This window comes from Pinus tabuliformis, chromosome 6 (assembly GCF_031772625.1).
Source record: "Pinus tabuliformis cultivar Carrire ecotype Pingquan chromosome 6, CPIR1, whole genome shotgun sequence".
In the NCBI taxonomy this organism is placed as follows: domain Eukaryota; kingdom Viridiplantae; phylum Streptophyta; class Pinopsida; order Pinales; family Pinaceae; genus Pinus; species Pinus tabuliformis.
In genome coordinates, this window is record NC_142292.1 from 219,584,332 (window position 1) to 219,600,995 (window position 16,664).

Here is a 16,664-nt window from a genome sequence, read left to right on the forward strand (position 1 = left end):
CTCAGCCAGAGGATGCTGAGGCAACACCTCAGGAGGCGGAGAACACACCAGAGACGGGTGAAGCTTTGGTGTTGAATAAAGTGCTGTTAAAACCAGCAAAGGAAAATGCAGAACCTGACCAGCGAAAAGCTCTGTTCCGAATTGTTTGCAAGTCACAGGGTAAGTGCTACAAGCTGATCATCGATAGTGGAAGTACCGACAATTTGGTGGCAGTAGAGATGGTGGAGAAACTGGGATTGAGAAAGTTGAAACACCCCACTCCATATAAAGTGTCATGGCTGCAGAAAGGACACCAACTGTTAGTTGATGAACAGTGTGAGGTGGAGTTTCAGATAGGTAGGTATAAGGACAAAATTATCTGCGATGTTATGCCGATGGATGTCTGTCATATATTGCTAGGACGACCCTGGCAGTTTGACAGAAGTGCAGTCCATGACGGGAAAACAAATTGTTACAAATTTGTCAAAGACGGGATCAAGCACACGCTTGTACCCATCAAAGAGGAAAGTGCAGCTGAAACCAGTGGGGTAAAAGCATTGTTGATGGCAGGAAAAGAATTTATAAAATAGATTGAGGACAGTGATGTAAATTTCGTTGTCATAAGAAGACCAAAAGAAGTGATATTGCATACACAGATTTTAGATTTGCCCGAGGAAATCCGAAAGATGCTGCAGGAGTTTGGAGACATTGTGGTGGATGACCTTCCGGATGAACTTCCACCCAAGAGAGGTATTAGTCACTGCATTGACTTTATACCAGGGGCAAGCCTGCCAAATAAAGCAGCTTATCGTATGAGCCCTAAGGACCATGAAGAAATTAGGAAACAGGTCCAGGAGTTGTTAGACAAAGGATTGATTAGAGAGAGCATGAGCCCCTGTGCAGTACCAACCGTTTTGGCTCCAAAGAAAGGAGGAGAGTGGCGAATGTGCACGGACTCTAGAGCCATTAACAAAATTACGGTTAGGTACAGGTTTCCCTTACCAAGAATGGACGATATGATGGGCTGTTTGAGTGGGGCGGCTTATTTCTCGAAAATTGACTTGAAAAGTGGATATCACTAGATCCTAATTCGGGAAGGAGATGAGTGGAAGACAACTTTCAAGACGAATGAAGGCTTATATGAATGGCTGGTGATGCCATTTGGGTTGAGCAATGCCCCTAGTACGTTCATGCACTTGATGAATGAGGTACTGAAGGAATTCATTGGGAAATTCGTAATAGTTTACTTGGATGACATTTTGATTTTTAGTAAAACTAAGGAAGAACATTTCAGGCATGTTCGAAGTGTGTTGAGGAAGCTGCAGCAAAACAAATTGTTGATCAATCTGAAAAAGTGTACTTTTTTTCAGCGGGAGTTAGTGTATCTGGGTTCTGTAATCGCAGAAAACGAATTAAAGATGGACCCAGAAAAGGTGGCAGCTATAGTTAGCTGGCCTTTTCCGGGAAGTTTATTTGAAGTCCGCAGTTTCCACAGACTAGGAAGTTTTTACAGGAAATTCATCAGGAATTTCAGTGAGATCTGTGCACCTATGCTGGATACGATTAAGAAAACAAATCAGCCTTTTCACTGGAGTGAAGCAGTGGAAAGAGGTTTCAGATTTTGAAAAGGAAGATTACCGAAAGGCCGATATTGAGGCTGCTTGACTTCAATAAACCCTTTCACGTTCGTTGCGATGCCAGTAGTATGACCATTGGGGTAGTACTAAGTCAGGAGGATAGACCAGTCGCATATTTCAGTGAAAAGCTGAACGAGAGTAGACAGAAATACTCAACCTATGACAAAGAGTTCTATGCAATTATACAAGCGTTAAAGCATTGGAGACATTATCTGTTAGGTAATGAGTTTGTTTTATTTACGGATAACTCTGCATTACAGTACATTATGCAGCAACATAAATTGAACCATAAGCATGCAGCATGGGTTGAGTACTTACAGAATTTCACGTTTGTACTAAAACATATTAGTGGGCAAGCAAACAAGGTGGCAAATGCATTGAGTAGAAGGACTCTACTCTTACAGGAAGGTACGATGCAGGTTTTAGGCTTTGAGCACCTGAAAGAGCTATATCAAACAGATGCCGATTTGAAGGAGGCCTATGAGGCTTGTCAAAACCCTCTGTTGAGAAACAGCAGTGTGTGGTTGGACTATAATTTACAGGAGGGATTGCTGTTTAAGGGAGGACAGCTATGTATTCCCAACTGCTCTATGCGAGAAAACATTATTCAGGAAAAACATAGTGGAGGTTTGGCTGGACACTTCGGTATAGACAAGACAGTAGCACAGGTACGACATTTCTATTTTTTGCCAAAATTACAGTGGGATGTGAAATGGTACATGAGTAGGTGCAAGGTTTGCCAACTCGCAAAGGACCACAGTCAGAATACAGTTCTGTACTTACCATTACCCGTTCCGAGCCGACCATGGGACTCCGTCAGTTTAGATTTTTCTCTGGGCTTGCCTAAGACACAGCGGGGTTTCGATTTGAAGTGGTTGTGGTAGATCGATTTTCAAAGATGGCGCACTTTGTACCTTGCAAGAAGACTAGTGATGCTACTTATATAGCACATTTGTTTTTCACTGAGATTGTTCGACTACATGGACTTCCAAGGTCCATCATTTCCGACAGGGACGTAAAGTTCACCGATCATTTTTGGCGAAATCTGTGGAAAAAGTTGAACACCCAATTACAGTTTAGCTCCGCTTATCACCCGCAGACAGATGGCCAAACTGAAGTGGTAAACAGGAGCTTAGGAAATTTGCTTTGGAGCTTAATAGGCGAGAATGCACGGACGTGGGACCATGTACTAGCTCAGGCGGAATTCGCATATAACGATTCACCTAATCGCAGCACCGGTTATAGTCCTTTCCAGATTATGTATGGCATGCATCCACGCGGAGTGCATGAATTATGAGATTTGGGGAAGCTCGAAAAACGAAGTGTTGATGGGGAAGATTTCGCCCAAGCAATGAGTAACTTACATGAGCAGGTAAAGCTGAAATTACAGGACAGCAGTCAAAAGTACAAACAGCGGGCTGATTCAAAGCGTCGGGAAGTTCAGTTTAACGTTGGGGATGACGTCCTTGCGTATTTACGGAAGGAGCGATTTCCGAAACGGGAGTACAACAAATTGAAGTATAAAAAGATTGGTCCCTGCAAAATCATTCGCAAATTTTCTGCAAATGCCTATGAGCTGCAGTTGCCACCAGGGATCGGTATTTCTCCCATTTTTAACGTGGCAGATCTGTTTCCTTATGTCGCTGATCCGAGAGACGATACAGCAGCAAAGCCACCGCGGGACACCAGTTGTGAGGAAAGTTCATGGATGAGGCAGATGCCAGTGGCACAACCCCTGGAGATCGAGAAGATCCTTGACACACAGGTAGCTAGGCGCACACGCAGGAAGGAATATCTGTGGTATTTGGTCAAGTGGAAGAACCGTCCGGTAGAGGACAGTTTGTGGCTTAACGCAACGTAGATATAGAAAGCAGGCTATTTTGTCGACGATCTCATGGAACGGAGCCATGACTTTTTGCCACCCCGGAAGCCTGATGCAGGAGCATCCAGCTCCGAGGAGACAGAAGATGGTTGACTGTCTCATGGAGAGGACAAGAACAAGCAAAGAACAAATGCATAGCTGGACAGGTTATCAAACTTGTCATTTGTTTTACTTTTCTTTATTATTTGTTTTATTTCCCAGAAGGTCGGTAGAGACCATAGAAATTGCAAAACTGTGAATTGTTTTAGTTTAGGAATTAATTAATAGTAAATTAGCATTTTAGTGAATGAAACTGGTTGACAGTTGTAATAATTCTGGTTAGACAGTTCAACTAGAAGTGGAAGCAGTTATGCTTCCCGGATGTTAAAAACAGAGGGAAAAAGATAGGAAAAAGAGACCCCTCGCGAGAAAGAAACATAGATACATTCCTCTGAAATAAAATTGTTTTTTTTAAGAACCACTGCTAAATTAATTCATCCAGTTGATATTATCTATGATTAACATCCATTGAAATAAGAGTACCGTAAGCATACAATTACAGTGAGCATATACTTGAAGATAGTAAGCTGTAACGAATAGAGCACGCGCTGCTACAGGAGGCTATTTCCACACAGAAAGGAGGACCGACAACTGACAATCGACAAAAGTGACCAAGTAATGAATATACAAGTTTTCATACCTTTTTTACAAAACATATAATTGCTGGAAACGAAAGTACAGTGATTTCATTTAACTGAATTATTATAAATAAAGCACATAACACAGGTTTTCTGAGCATAAAACACTCACCAAGACGAGTTTCATTTACAAACGAAACCGCTCCAAGCAAATAGATGCCACAAACAGGCTAACAGAACCGTAAACGACATAGGACAATACAATTCATTTGTAAACCCAAGTAACAGTGAATATTTACAGACAAGCATTAAATGACAGAGCAGAATATTGTCCGTCCATAACCGAGGTGACTGTAACTATTTACAGACGAGAACTTCAATTTCTTTACAAACTAACAAGCAAAACAATGCCGGAAGGACCCTACCCGATATATAAGGCTTGAGGGTTTCAGGTTATCTCCAGGAACCATAGGGAGTATAAACCCTCGGAGGCCAGACACCTGAAACAAACTGCAAGAATGAATGTGGACGTGGATTATCACAAACCGAAGCGAGAAAAACAAATAAGAAGAAAGCCAGCAAATGAACGAGCCATAACCTATGGCTCTCACCTGAAGTTGTAAAGGCAGCGTTGCAAAACCAACCGATACCCATAACCTGAAGAACAAGGGACGAATTTGTCAGAGCCTAAAACAGAAGTGAAGATAGAGTCTGGCATCAAACCAGAGCTTACCTCCGAGACAAGGTTGAAACGAAGTGGTTTACTGAAGCGTGGAGCCGAAGGGAGCCTGTCACAGAACCAGTCACAAGTTAAGACTTTGTGGAATGAACCCATTTGACAGAAAACAATTAAAGAAACAGTAAATAAAACGCATGACAGTGTAAGGAACCAACGGCATGTCGCCCTCACAGGAATCCCAACGCGCAGAATAGCGAGAGGCCAGAGGCACCAGAGTAACTCGAAGCCAGAACGAAGAAGCTGTAAGCGCAAAAACCCTTCGCAGAGCAGATCCGGGTTTAAAACAGTAAATAATGAAATGACCAACAAAACCGAGGATTGGTTTGGCAAAAGGCGGGAGTGACTTGACGGACAGAACCCACAGGTGGAGTTTCACAACCGGCACCGCCGGTTAAAACCCTCCGAAAAATCTAGAGGCCTGTATATTCGCATTTACACCAACGTCAATCGCATTAACTATTGCACAGTGAAACAGCTACGCCACGTTGGAGGGCTGGGCCATCATAAACCATGTTTTCTATAAATGCTTGTGTTTCTTTGCAAGGTCAACCTTAGTTCAGGGCAATGGATTCACTATTTTGTTTTATTTATAAAAATATCTTTGTTGTTAAATTATTGGATAGTATTTAATGATTTGAAATGGGTGTTTCTATAATACTTTATTTAGGGCATCGAGCAAGTTTATACAAATGTTAAAATCTAATATATTTATAAAAATGCTTTATTATTACAGCTACATCGATTCAATGTCATCATTTCTTACAACTAATTATGTATCTAAATATATCATCGAACTAAAATGGATCTAGGGTAGTTTAATTTCTCCCTTAAATAGTTTATATTCCACCTGAATACCATGGATTCTTAATACCATCTAGAAATATCATGGATCATTTTTATTTATTTATTATTATTTAATTTTTCTATAGTTTTTTTATTTCCTTATTTTTATTTTACTATCATGGAATTAACATGTCCACCTCACATTATTTTACATTAACTTACACATCTCTACCCTATTCTAATTTTATTAAAAAAATAAAAAAATATTAAATTTATTTTAAATTATTATATTCAAAATCTAAGTATAACATGCACATGTATTCATTAAAAAAAACAAGTAAAACAAAGACATTTACTAAACTAATTACATGGCATTTAGTATATTGTATATTTGGAAATACGATAAGGGTAATTTAAGTGTACGTGTCAATGTAAGGATGACATATTTACCATTAATCGATAGTTGCATACCCCACTCCCACTCTCATGGATTAGTATTATATTTTGGATGGAGTGGAACATATGTGTGGTTTACACATCAAATACCATTCTTAATTTATTTCCATTGGACACTGGTAAAGATAAACACTCAATAAACTTGATGGTATTTCTCTAAGAAATATTTGTGTTATTGATTACCATGGATTAGCCATTGCCTCATCTGACAGTTGAGGTAGGAGAAGTGGTTTCTTGGGTAACTACCTGTCTCACACTCTTGTTGTTCACTCAGTCATTCTACCATTCCATTGTGGAGTTCATGGTCTGCAACTCATTTTCCAACAATGTAGGTCCTTGCTATTCATCGTAAATCTAGGTATTGCCGCTTCCTTTTTTAGTTCTCCGAATCAGATTATGAAACTACATAATTTTCTCAAGCTCAATAACCCTCTCACTTCCTTGTTCTTAACTGTCACAGCTACTCAAGGTTTATTCTAGTTATTTCATGGCTGGTCCAGTGAGGCTACCACTGCTAAGGTCTTACTTTTATATAAATGTTTTATCTATAAATTTTCCTTTCATTTTGGGTTCCAGGATAGTTACCCCATGGCTAAACGGGTTCTCCTTAGAGTTATCATAGGAATTGAGTCATTTTCCTTCAATTGTTAAGGTAATTTTAGGGTTAAATTTTGTTAAAATATTTTAAAGTAAAATCCTATGCTAGTTAATGGTGAATACTAAATCTCTAAGGTAATTAATCCTTCTTTATTTTCCAATTATAGTGTTTCATTCTTACACTAGCAAAAATATGTATCCATAACCTAACCATTATTGTTTTCCTTTAGGGTGTGTAATGCTCCTGTTGTGGAAATGGATTTATCTTCAATTTCATCATTTATCCCACAGTTTTACTCTATTAATCCTCTTCCAGGTTTCAGGTTTCTCACAGGGTGGGTGCTATGTCTGACTCTTATATTAGAGCTCTACCACAATGGATTCAAGCTTTAGAGCTCGCTGGGGTTTTATTGTCCAAACAGAGTGTCTTTGTGACCCAAAGGATTATTACAGTATTGTTTGGTTTTAGAGAGTTTCTAACTTCTACACACATAGGGCTCTCACCCGAAACTACATTACCACTGATATTTGCGTTTTCCTTTTAAAGAAGGAATTATTTTCCCCTTATGAAGGTTGAAAAACCATTTTATTTCAGCTAAATATCTTCCATGTAGAATAGAAACATTTTCTGATTTGCTAGAGTTCACTTGTCTTGCTTTGTATGGTTGATTGTTATATGTACTACTTGGAGTGTATATATAGTTACATATTCAATTTGTGCCAAAAGAAGTTTTTCGCTTTGTTTTCTAACTTGCTTAGCAACTTCAAAATATATACATATTCAAGAATTCATAGATATTACGAGCCATGTTGTAGTATAGCTTTTAATAAATTTATTAATAGATAATTAATCTGAAGTTTTAGGATGGCCTTCATTGGTCAGTCCTAGGTCTCAAGTTGTAAATAACGTCTTAGAACGATTCTTGGTTATTAACATCCACCACCTAAACTGAAAGATTAATTAGATACATCCTTTTTAAGGCATGGATGCATACATATATAAGGGCATGTATTGTCCCAACGACAAACTTCCGTCTGTTTATTTGGAGCTAATTTGTTCCTTATAATTATTCAAATTTGTCTAGCATAAAACCCTATTTGGTAATATCTCCCAATATGTACTACCATCATTACATTTTCATTCTGAGAATTTAACTGTAGACAAAGTTAAACCATTTTTACAAACAATCATTATAGAAATTCATCACAGGGACTAGTCCATATCATAACAATTATAGAGAATAACTCGGGTCTTGGAAATCAATAATAAAATACTTGTATGTTTAGGTTCTGACTGCAAAGGAAAATCAAAAGAGGACTAAGATCACTCCTCCCAACCACGAGAATGGTACCTTTACCATTTCCCCCACCATGCCATCTTTCCCTTCCAAAACAATTTTCAGATCAAAAACCTTCATAATTTTTCCCAACACTACCTAGTCCCAACCAGCTACAATCTAGGGCATTAGCCTGAGCACTTAGGTTGAAGGGGTGATGATGGTATGAGAATAGGGAGATGTGGTTTATCTACTAGCACATATCATATTGATTATTTGGATGGTGTGGGGAACAAGCTTGAAGGAGTGATGATGGCATGGGGAAAAGGGAGATGTGGTTTAGCTTCTAGCAGATATTATATTATATTAAACAAAAAATTTCCTCGATGAGTGTTATGTCTAAGTCATATACACCCATTACGTAATCATAGATCTTTCATCCACAAGCTTAAATAAGATGTGAAAAAGGATTTTATTTAAGTTTGGGTTTATTTTCCTCTCTAGTCATTTAATATGGTTCTTGCTTTACTGAAGATTAAAATAATAGAGCTTCTAGTGTTGCATGAAAATGTTAGGGTGGATTTATCTTTCAGTTTTAGGTTTTGGGTTTACCTTCTATTATATATTTGGTATAGGGAATTCTCTTTACAGTTATTGCTTTCAATTCTATTAAAAATTCACATTAATGTTCAAATATAATACTTACCATGGTGATTGTGATATTGATTGCAGCAACCAAATCACAAGGATCCCCTTAACCAGGAAGTTGTTGTTATGATGAGAGAGAACCCAAAAGAATTCAGAAGCAATGTCAAAAAGGTGATGGTATGGGGCTATGTGGGATCTACTTATTTCCTAAAGTGCATGTAATATAGTAAATTTTTTAATGGGTTCAAGTGTTATGGTGCGGCTTTGAACTTAAGAATTGAGGTATGAAAGTTATATATCTTCTTTTCGCTATAAAATTTTTGTATAGTCTTTGGGCTATAAAAAGTAGATAGGAGATGTCTATAAAGATAAATAATATGGATCTAATGACATTGAAGGGAAGCAAAAAAATATTTATAAGGATGATTTATTAGAAAGTATTACCAAGAAAAGTATAATTGAATCTAAAAATGATGAAAAAATGACTCCAAGCAACAAAACACACAAAATGAATAAATAAAGGCACATCGTGACACAGTGGTGAGTGTGCATAGTCAAACCCTAATGCTTGGCATGAGACAAAGAAAACTATATTCATATTTACAAATATTTTATATTTGTCTTAACTCTTGTTCTATGATTAATTTTAATCCTGAAAGGATATTTATTCATATGTATTATGGCTCTGGAACTGATATTTATAAGAATCCTGTAGAGCATTCCATATTTACTATCTAATATTGATTCCTATATTGTTGCTTGTGTAGTTCTTCTATTTCGATTCATTGGAATCACTTCCTGTCTGCCTTGGGCTAGAGGATGTGAGTCATTTGAATAACCATTACGATGCCCATATTTCTATATTTTGAAAAGAGGTGCAGAAAAAGTTGGACGATGCAAAATTATTTTTTGTGGGGGTTGGTGCTTTGGGATGTGAACTTCTAAAGAACTTACCCCTCATGGGAGCCTCCCATGGATCCAGGGAAATATCACTATAAAGAGTTATGACATTATTGAGAAGAGAAATTTTAGTAAACAATTCCTCTTTCGGAATTGCAAAATTGGATAGGAAAAGTCTGAGTTGTAGCATCAACAACCACTACAATCAACCCAAATTTGCAGGCTCAAGCAATGGAGAATTGTGTGAGCACAGATACCCAAAATTTCTTTGGTGATTCCTTCTAGAATAGTGAGGTTGATGTTGTTTTAAATGCTCTAGAAAATTCCAATGCCATGTTATATGTAGATTCAAGGTGTGCTTACTTCCATAAGCCATTTCTAGAGTCTGGAACATTGTGAACCAAGTACAACACCCAAATGCTTATCCCTCACTTCAATGAGAACTATGGAGCATCACAAGATCCCCATGGAAAGAAGGCACCCATTTCCACTCTTCATTAATTTCCACATAGTATTCACCACTATCTCACATGGGTAAGGTTTGAATTTGAAGGTCTCTTAGACAAAACTCCAATTGAAGTAAATGATTTTATTTCAAAATTAGAAGAATACATAACAACAGTCAAGTCTGCAAGGGATGCTCACGCTCGACAACGTCTAAAGTCTATTGTCAATTGTTTGGTTTCACACAATTGTCTAACAATTTATGATTACCTCTCTTGGGATAGAATCAACTAAGTAATTAAATCCCCTTCATTTTTCCCTTCGCTTATCTTTCTATAATTACATAGTTTCATTTTCATCTTGCATTCCAACAATTTTTAACATAGTTTACTATTTACGAAATTCTCAACTTTCATTAAACTAGAGTTGCAAATCATTAACTCATTCGAGGATTCGGGTTTGGGGACTGTTTTTCAAATCGTGTGAAGAAAATTATTCTTAACTTCCCTGAGGATGCAACTACAAGAGAAGGTGCATCATTATATTCTTCTCCCAAGCTCTTTCCAAAGCCCCTCAACTTCTATCCATGGTCCTAGTCACATGTCCCTAATTCTTGCAGCCCCAATTTTGAAAGCTAATACATATGCAATTCCCATTCCCGACTAGGCTTCAAATACAAATTCAAGAATATTGGTGCAGGTGGTTCACAAAGTGCATATTGCAGTTTTCAAGCTAGAAGAAGGGGTGAAGATTGTCATGTCTGAGAAAGATATAAATGTGAACCCTTCTTCTACATTGTATGATGATTATGAGGTCAAATTGATGGACAAATTTATCACCACAATGCAACGTTGTGTTTAAAATCTTCCTTCAGGCTTTCACTTGAATCCTATTAAGTTTGAAAAGGTATTCTCCATCTTTCCTCATTAAAGATCCCTATTATCCTCTACTAATTACACAACTTATCCTCCCTCAAATAAAATATATCAATTCAGCATTGTCCATTGGAAGAAAAATAAGTATAAAATTTTGGTTGTTGCTTCATTGCAATGCAGGATAATGACACAAATCATCACATGGATATTATCACTAGACTTGCTAATATGTGAGCAATGAACTATAACATACCTAAGCTGGATATTTCAACTACCACTTCCATGGCCACTAGTCTAGCGTGTATAGAAGTTTACATCATTATATTAGACCACAAGGTCAAAAAGTCTCCCAACAATTTTCCAAACTTGGCACTCCCTCTTTCTTCTATGGATGAACCTATTCCCCCATAGGTAACTAAACTTGGGAATCTGACCTAGTATCAATTGCAGTGATGTGTCATACATGGAAATCCAACTATTCAATTCCTATTAGATAGGTTCCATGATAAATGTTTGGATGTCTACAGTGTGTCATTCTATAATGCATTGATTTACAACAACTTATTACCCAACCACAAAAAGATTGGATAACAAGGTGATAGACTGGGTAAAATACATCCCATACATAGAGATAGCTATAGATACTCATCATCATTTAAACAATCATGTATGTTGTGAAGATGAAGAAGCATATGACATTATCATACGCACAATATCGATATATATCCTTCCTAACTGTTGTAGCTAAATTATGCAAAGTTCAAATTTCAAAGTTTTTCTTATAGAAATACCAGTAAATAAAACAAAATTGCATAAAATTCCTACCTCTTTCTTCTGTGATACTCTTTCTTATGCTACCACCTTACGCCATTTTCTTTACAACATGTTGTGCAATTGCTAATTATAACACTATAACTATTGCAAGGAAACCTGCTAACCTATAATACTATAGTAATTAGCTATTTTCGTTAATAGTTAATAATTAATTAGTTAAACTCTGCATTGCAATAGCTATTACATTTAACTATTATTAACTTGATTATTAATAGATTGTTGTGCATTTTATTAAAGTTACTAATTATCTATTATTATTGTTCTCTTCTGATAATTATTTTACATGGACTACTATATAATACTATATCTAGTAACATTTTCTATTAGTAGTTAATAATTAATGAGTTAAACTCTGCACAACAATAGCTATTACATTTAACTATTATTAACTTGACTAGTAATAGATTATTGTGCATTTAATTATAACTATTAATTATGTTACATTAATGCTTTCTACTTTCGATATTTATTTTACATGGACAACTTTTCCGCACAATGAGAGAACAAATATTACTACTAAACAAAAAAGTTCACAATTATGCACAAAATGTTTTACTCATATAAACCATAAGTTGAACTATGCTAAGATATTTATTTTATTTTATTATTGAAAAATGAATATGTCATTACCGAGAAAACACTCTACCCGATAAATGTAAGACTTATATCCCACAATCCCATACATTTTTACATGGACAACTTTTCCGCACAACGAAGGAACAAATATTGCTATTAAACAAAAATGTTCACAATTCTGCACAAACTATTGTATTCATATAAACCATAAGTTGAACTATGCTAAGTTATTTATTTTATTTTATTATAAAAAAGATGAGTATGTCATTATCGAGAAAACATTGTACCTAATAAATGTGAGACTTATAGCCAGCGATCCCGTACATTTCAACAACATAGCTCCACATAATGAGCTAATTTCCACACCATAAGCTCTAATATTATTTTATTAATATTGGTTTTATTTTATTTTATTATGGGAAAGTGAATACATCATTATCAAGAAAACAACAAATAAATTTTGTGCAAAAAACATAGCCTATTGTGCAGAACATAGCTTAATGTTGTCAACTTATAGCCTATTGTGTGGAAGTTAGCTCATTGTGTGAAGTTATTTATTTTATTTTATTATTGGAAAATGAATACGTCATTAGCAAGAAAATATTATGCAAAAAAAAATCAATTAAATAGTGGTTAGGTGCATAGGCTTAACGTAGAAATCATTTCTTTATGATTTTTTTTAATTTCCGAAATATAAATAAAATTATATATTCAAATTATTAAAAAAGTAATTGTTTTTTAATTTCTAAGATAGAACTAAAAGTATATAGAGAAATGAACTATACCTATTAATAAAAATAATAATTAAACAACAAAAATACTTCCCTAAAACTATTACATTTTTATAATATTATAGCTATTACAACGAAGCCCACCAACCTATAACACCATAACACTATTAATGAAAATAGTTATTAATTAATGAGTTAAAATCTACACTTCAATAGTCATTACATTTGGCTATTATTGATTTCACTATTAATAAACTATTATGCATTTAATTATGGCTATTAATTATCTCTCATTAATGTTCTCTTTTGATAATTATTTTACATTGACAAATTTTATAATACTATAGTTATTATTTTTTTAGTAACAATTAATAGCTAATGAGTTCAACTCCACATTGCAATAGCTATTACATATAATATTATTAAATTGACCATTAATAGACTATTGTGCATTTAATTATAGATACTAATTCTCTCGCATTGATGCTTTCCTCTTTTGCTAATTCTTTTACATGGATATCTTTTCTGCACAACGAAAACAGAAATATTATTATTAAATACAAATGTTCACACTTTCATTAATAGTTAACAGAAAGTATTACCAGGAAAAGTATAATTGAATCTAAAAATGCTGAATAAATGTCTCCAAGCAACAAAAAACACAAAATGAATAAATAAAGGCACATCGTGACACACTGGTGAGTGTGCATAGTCAAATCCTAATGCTTGGCATGAGACAAAGAAAACTATATTCATATTTACAAATATTTTATATTTGTCTTAACTCTTGTTCTATGATTAATTTTAATCCTGAAAGGATATTTATTCATATGTATTATGGCTTTGGAACTGATATTTATAAGAATCCTGTAGAGCATTCCATATTTACTATCTAATATTGATTCCTATATTGTTGACTGTGTAGTTCTTCTATTTTGATTCATTGGAATCTCTTCCTGTATGCCTTGGGCTAGAGGATGTGAGTCATTTGAATAACCATTACGATGCCCATATTTCTATAGTTGGAAAAGAGGTGCAGAAAAAGTTGGACGATGAAAAATTATTTTTTGTGGGGGTTGGTGCTTTGGGATGTGAGCTTCTAAAGAACTTACCCCTCATGGGAGCCTCCCATGGATCCAGGGAAATATGACTATAATTAGTGATGACATTATTGAGAAGAGAAATTTTAGTAAACAATTCCTCTTTCGGAATTGCAAAATTGGATAGGAAAAGTCTGAGTTGCAGCATCAACAACCACTACAATCAACCCAAATTTGCAGGCTCAAGCAATGGAGAATTGTGTGAGCACAGATACCAAAAATGTCTTTGGTGATTCCTTCTGGAATATTGAGGATGATGTTGTTTTAAATGCTCTAGAAAATTCCAATGGCATGTTATATGTAGATTCAAGATGTGCTTACTTCCATAAGCCATTGCTAGAGTCTAGAAGATTGCGAACCAAGTACAACACCCGAATGGTTATCCCCACTTCAATGAGAACTATGGAGCATCACAAAAGATCCCCATGGAAAGAAGGCACCCATTTCCACTCTTCATTAATTTCCACATAATATTCACCACTATCTCACATGGGTAAGGTTTGAATTTGAAGGTCTCTTAGACAAAACTCCAACTTAAGTAAATGATTTTATTTCAAAATTAGAAGAATACATAACAACAGTCAAGTCTGGCACTCCCTCTTTCTTCTATGGATGAACCTATTCCCCCATAGGTAACTAAACTTGGGAACCTGACCTAGTATCAATTGTAGTGATGTGTCATACATGGAAATCCAACTATTCAATTCCTATTAGACAGGTTACATGATAAATGTTTGGATGCCTACAGTGTGTCATTCTATAATGCATTGATTTACAACAACTTATTACCCAGCCACAAAAAGATTGGACAAGAAGGTGATAGACTCGGTAAAATACATCACATACATAGAGATAGCTATAGATACTCCTCATCATTTAAACGGTCATGTATGTTGTGAAGATGAAGAAGCATATGACATTATCATATGCACAATATCGATATATATCCTTCCTAACTGTTGTAGCTAAATTATGAAAAGTTCAAATTTCAAAGTTTTTCTTATAGAAATACCAGTAAATAAAACAAAATTGCATAAAATTCTTACCTCTTTCTTCTATGATACTCTTTCTTATGCTACCACCTTATGCCATTTTCTTTACAACATGTTGTGCAATTGCTAGTTATAACACTATAACTATTGCAAGGAAACCTGCTAACCTATAATACTATAGTAATTAACTATTTTCATTAATAGTTAATAATTAATCAGTTAAATTCTGCATTGCAATAGCTATTACATTTAACTATTATTAACTTGATTATTAATAGACTGTTGTGCATTTTATTAAAGTTACTAATTATCTATTATTATTGTTCTCTTTTGATAATTATTTTACATGGACTACTATATAATAGTATATCTAGTAACATTTTCTATTAGTAGTCAATAATTAATGAATTAAACTCTGCACAACAATAGCTATTACATTTAACTATTATTAACTTGACTATTAATAGATTATTGTGCATTTAATTATAACTATTAATTATGTTACATTAATGCTTTCTACTTTCGATATTTATTTTACATGGACAACTTTTCTACACAATGAAAGAACAAATATTACTACTAAACAAAAAAGTTCACAATTATGCACAAAATGTTTTACTCATATAAACCATAAGTTGAACTATGCTAAGATATTTATTTTATTTTATTATTGAAAAATAAATATGTCATTACCGAGGAAACACTATACCCGATAGATGTAAGACTTATATGCCACAATCCCATACATTTTTACATGGACAACCTTTCCGCACAATGAAGGAACAAATATTACTATTAAACAAAAATGTTCACAATTCTGCACAAACTATTGTATTCATATAAACCATAAGTTGTACTATGCTAAGTTATTTATTTTATTTTATTATAAAAAAGATGAATATGTCATTACCGAGAAAACATTGTACCTAATAAATGTGAGACTTATAGCCAGCGATCCCATACATTTCAACAACATAGCTCCACATAATGAGCTAATTTCCACACCATAAGCTCTAATATTATTTTATTAATACTGGTTTTATTTTATTTTATTATGGGAAAGTGAATACATCATTATCAAGAAAACAACCAATAACTTTTGTGCAGAAAACATAGCCTATTGTGCAGAACATAGCTTAATGTTCTCAACTTATAGCCTATTGTGTGGAAGTTAGCTCATTGTGTGAAGTTATTTATTTTATTTTATTATTGGAAAATGAATACGTCAATAGCAAGAAAATATTATGCAAAAAAATCAATTAAATAGTGGTTAGGTGCATAGGCTTAACCGTAGAAATCATTTCTTTATGATTTTTTTTAATTTCTGAAACATAAATAAAATTATATATTCAAATTATTAAAATAGTAATTGTTTTTAAATTTCTAAGATAGAACTAAAAGTATATAGAGAAATGAACTATAACTATTAATAAAAATAATAATTAAACAACAAAAATAGTTCCCTAAAACTATTACATTTTTATAATATTATAGCTATTACAACGAAGCCCACTAACCTATAACACCATAACACTATTAATGAAAATAGTTATTAATTAATGAGTTAAAATCTACACTTCAATAGTTCTTACATTTG

The 16,664-nt window shown here is 34.5% G+C and overlaps 1 pseudogene; it reads left to right on the forward strand.

Annotated features, from left to right (window-relative positions):
* Positions 1 to 2,967: 2,967 nt before the first annotated feature.
* Positions 2,968 to 11,272, forward strand: LOC149258236 (ubiquitin-activating enzyme E1 1-like; annotated as a pseudogene).
* Positions 11,273 to 16,664: the final 5,392 nt, after the last annotated feature.